Source organism: Pollicipes pollicipes, unplaced genomic scaffold (assembly GCF_011947565.3).
Source record: "Pollicipes pollicipes isolate AB1234 unplaced genomic scaffold, Ppol_2.1 Scaffold_7262;HRSCAF=8765_pilon_pilon_pilon, whole genome shotgun sequence".
Taxonomy (NCBI): domain Eukaryota; kingdom Metazoa; phylum Arthropoda; class Thecostraca; order Pollicipedomorpha; family Pollicipedidae; genus Pollicipes; species Pollicipes pollicipes.
The window spans coordinates 12,032,729-12,037,827 of record NW_023597055.1 but is presented as its reverse complement, the minus strand read 5'-3'; positions in this window follow the sequence as shown (position 1 = coordinate 12,037,827).

The following is a 5,099-nucleotide window of genomic DNA, read 5'->3' as shown; positions in this document are numbered from 1 at the left end:
CGCAGGGCGGTGTAACACTCGGCAGATTAGCGGAACGTGGTGCCACACCAATATACCATATGTATAATAATACCTGGACATAGTTTGCCATCGAGGTTTGGCGAGCAACCTTCCAGCCGCGGCTAAAGGAAGTGTTTCCCGCCTCTTGATTTCAAATTCCAACTCATCGATGAACACGCATGATTAAATATGTAATCTAGGGAAGCGCTTAGACATACAATCTTTACGATTCGACCAAAATAAGATCCTGGCCGCAAACATTTGTGATTTATGGTAAATGACTTCAGAGTATCTAAAAGGCTGCTAAGCCGTCAATGGCAGGCTTTTGACGGAAACCGACGAACGTTTTTTCTCGCATGTTTCGCAATATGGAGTAGATGAATCAATTAAGTTATAAGTAGTCTCGTTACAAACCAAATCAAAATAGAGATGTAACAGCAAAGTCGAAGTTAGCAATATTCATAACGTAGCCGTGCAAATGCAGCATGCCACCACATAAAAATTACGTGATACAAAACGCTGGAGTGTTGGGAAGAAAGCAGACGATTTACCCCGCGTCCGGCCAGGGGTCTGAGACAAGTGCGTCGGGCCGGGGAGGGGGGGGAGTTGATCCCCTCCTGGGGTCTCCTACTTCCAGACGCCGCATGAGAAAACAAAGATACTGTTTTGGAGGTCCCGTCCAATCATGAAGAATGTACCCACATTTTTGACGTTAGGTCAAATGTCAAGTCACCAGGTGTCACGAGTTGTCAAAAACCATCGTTCCAATGGATGCAGTTAAAACCTTTGTTAACACGCCAAGACGGATCTTGAGGTGACGGGGATAAGTGCTGTGACTGTGGAGGGGCCTCCGGCCATTTCTGTTCCCCACTGAGTCGGGTCAAATCAGGTGACCAGTTCAAAATCGGTCCAGCAGTAGCCTACATGAGCGATACTGTTTCACAACGTGGCCTATTTTGACCTCAGCATGTGCTTTGCAGAAGGTAACCATAGCGATAGGTCATGATCTGAGCAAAGTTCGTGTGCCCCGTGGTCATATGATAGTTTTCTATGTAAATTATCGCTCTTTTCCGCATAAACAAACATTCGAACCGCACAAAAATACGCGCACTTTTGGATTATTTACAAAACATATCAAAAATTGACAGGGATGCATTTGGCGCTTCCTTCTGGAAATTTAGGCCATGTCGAGGGGCATCACGCACCGTTTGGCTTTATGAAATCGGCAAAATAGCTTTTCCATCTTGGATTCACTTAACCGTCTCAACATCCAAACATTTACATAGCTAACCGAAGAAAAAACATCATGCCAAATCCGTGGGATACAGCAACACCATCACATAAAATCGTTACATCACGCGCATCATCACTACCGACATCATTTAGTTTACCGCTGGCGTTTTATTGATCCGTTTTCTAATTCGAGCTCATATTTACTTACCTCGTTCTGCTTCCTCTTACCCATTCGCTGAACATATATCCTGTCGGTCTGGTGTACTTCTCTGGCCTCTTCCAGCTCGCTTTTCTGTTGAACACGCATACACATAATAAACGCCGCAAGCTCACATTACTTTTCACAGCTGCATTAACCTATTACGCCTTCATCATCTTTTCCGTCGCGTTCCACGATAACATGAGCCCCTCGGCTCCACCTTTCATTACATAATCAAACGCCTGCACTCCCTGGAAGGTCCTTAACTGCATCAAAGACGAGGACATAGTCATCTTTTTTGCGTTCAATTTGTTTTGAAATGAACGACTTGGCCAGCAACCAAAACGGGTTGAGATCGCATTAACTGCCGGTATGAATTCCAAAGAATAAAGGCAGGTGTAAGCTGCACCGTCAGATATTCCCCACTGCTTCACTTGAAAGCACTCCACATCTGATCCCAAAAAGCCTTAACCGCTCAGCAGTTAACCGTCAAATGTATCGTTGCGTCAACAACACACAACACAAACTTATAATCACGGCAACAACAAAACACAAACAAAAATACACGACACTTGTATAATGTTTCTCCTATAGCCTTGGTTGCGTTTACTGCGTCCTTGCAAAAGGTGCACTTTCATATCAGCGATACGACACATTTTTAGCGTCTTGCGATTTAGAAAAATTATATGCTCTATGTGGCACTGAGCCACATAAGGTCAATGCTTTTTTGCGTGCCATTAAATAGTTGGTCGGCTTTCCATTAGGAACTCGCCAATCTCCAAGTTCCATTCTGCTTCGCATGCACAATATGCAATCATTCAGTCAGTAAGATGGTTTAAGGACTAACAGAGCTCGATGTGCCCAATTCGTAGCATTATTCGCAGATCTTAGCCTTGATAACGCCGTGGGGAAAGCCGAGACTTATCTAGGTCATGGTAATGATTGCCACGCTTTGATAACATTACCGATGACGGCGTTATACGTCATGACATCTAGGTTACCCCCTTTTCTCTCTAATTCCATAGCTGTAAACCACCTCTTAGCGAAAAATTGAACAGGCTTTTGACACAAGATGAGTTGTGTACTTCCATTAACCGCAATTGTCCGAATGGTAAGCATGTTTTTAAGACCACGAAGCGACTCAAAAAGAGTCCATGCCGTTAAGACCTAATGTCAGAAATAAGTGAGATTTCCGCTCCGAATCTGGTGGTCTAAAATTTCACATAAAAATGCCCAATTTGCTACCTATGTGAACTTACTTTTTAACAGCTAGCCTCCAACTAGCGTGCTTTTTTCCAACCATCTTTAAGTCTAGGGTACCTTGAATGCGCTGGCAGTTGTCCAACATTGGGAGCTCCACATATGGGGATAGGGCTAAACTTTTTATGCAATTTACATGTCAAAGTCCCTTGGCTCATGCTGAGATAGAAGCAAGACAACTCTGCAAGTAGCAGAGCACTTGTGCTGAAAACCGTTCAACATTTTCAAAGCAACACCCATAACACGATCAACACAACTTGGCAAGAAGACCTCGCGCGATGTGCAAGGATCCTGAGTTGGAATCCGGTCCGCTGTTGCCTAGCTCTTGGCCTGCATGCTCGCAGCGGGTGAGCACGGGGGGATTTACTAGCCCTGCACATAACGGAAAGCTCTTTCCACCGTTTCAACGAAACACATATCAAGCGTTGCAAAGCATAGCTTGAAGTCCGTGTATAACATAAATGAGCCCTAAGCTTAAATCCCGGTAGACCTGTCAAAGTACTTTTTAGCTTTAGCACGCGTGTGCTTAGTACTGCACGACGCTAGAACACCTCAGAGTTTATTGATCGCTTGGTGCATGGTGACGCACAGCCGAAAGCCGTCTCTCCGGTGAGGCTGGTATTACGTCAGAGCACCGCACCACCGCCTATCCTGCCGCTGTGTTCTTAATAAGATTGGCGGCGGTCCTCGCTGGCGTGCGACAGAGCCAGCTGCCGATCTTCAGAGCAAGCCTGCTCGGTGAATATGTCTTCGTGTTGTTATTTTCGCTCCGTTGGTATTTGATTGTTATTTTCTCTCCTGACGCAGGAGAGGTCGGCTCGCGCTCCGAACGTGGGAGAGGCCGGCTGACGCGGCTCGCCGCTCTTGGAGGATATTGTAAAAACCCTCGGGAGCTCCGACGAGGACACGTCTGCGAGCATTTCTGGATATTGCACTGTGCGAGGCCGTCCCGGCTGGAGTTGCGGTCTGGCAGACGGTTGGAAATGGGGTTTCGGGAGACGAATAGTGTTGGGGTCCGGGAGGCGGTCAAGGCTGGGGTCTGGGAGGCATTTTGGGATGGGGTCCAGGAGGCGGTTGAGGATGGGGGTTTGGGAGATGGTTTGGTGTTGGGGTTCGGGAGGCGGTTGGGGCTGGGGTCCGAGAGGCCGTTTGGGTTTGAGGTCCGGGAGGCGGCTGGGGTTTGGATCCGGGAGGCGGTTGGGGTTTGAGATCCGAGAGGCGGTTGGGGTTAGGGTCCCTGAGGTGGTTAGGGGTTGGGGTCCGGGAGGCGGTTGGGGGTTGGGGCCCGGTTGACGGTTGGGATTAGGGTCCGGGAGGTGATTTGGGGCTGCTGCCTCTGCACCATGGACGTGCATCTGCGGTCTATAGTCTTTCCTTTCAAACACAAAAACTGAGGCCATTACAATGACGCTGAGCTTAAGTATTGAGGGAGAGAGGGAGAGAAAGAGAAAGAAAAAAAGAGACGAAGAGGAGAGAGAGAGAGAAGAGAGAGAGAGAGAGAGAGAGAGAGAGAGAGATAGAGAGAGAGAAGAGAGAGAAGAAGAGAGAGAGAGAGAGAGAGAGAGAGATAGAGAGAGAGAGAGAGAGAGAGAGAGAGAGAGAGAGAGAGAGAGAGAGAAGAGAGAGAGAGAAGAGAGATAGAGAGAAGAGAGAGAGAGAGAGGAGAGAGAGAGGAGAGAGGAGAGAGAAGAGAGAGAGAGAGAGAGAGAGAGAGAGAGAGAGAGAGAGAGAGATGACCTTCCGTCTACAACGCACAATGTGTATCCGAACACGCAACCCATCGTCGTGGAAACGCAGTGTTAGGTTGTTTCTTTTAGAGCCTTAGATCACCGCCAGGGATCATTTCACTTTCCTTACACGCAGACCTACCGTGAAACAAAACACAGATTGTACCACAGTGTGGTGGATTCTGGCCACGACCGCGACACTTAGCAGCAGCTAGACAGGGACGTGCTGCTGCTTGTGCTGCATCACCGCGGAGTACCCCCGAGACACAGGTCTGTACGTCAACTGGCAGGCACCCCGTCTAGCCTTGGCCCAGACCTCCCATCCTTCAGAGTTACGCTGGCCTGTAGACTAACTGACAGACACTCCGTCTCGTCCTGGTCCAGAGCTCCCACCCTCCAGGGTTACGCTGGCCTGTAGACTAACTGACAGACACTCCGTCTCGTCCTGGTCCAGATTTCCCATCCTCCAGAGTACGCTAGCCTGTAAGACCAACTGACAGACACTCCGACTCGTCCTGGTCCAGATTCCCATCCTCCAGAGTTACGCTAGCCTGTAAGACCAACTGACAGACATTCCGTCTCGTCCTGGTCCAGAACTCCCCATCCTCCAGAGTTACGCTAGCTTGTATGACCAACTGACAGACATTCCGTCTCGTCCTGGTCCAGATTTCCCATCCTCC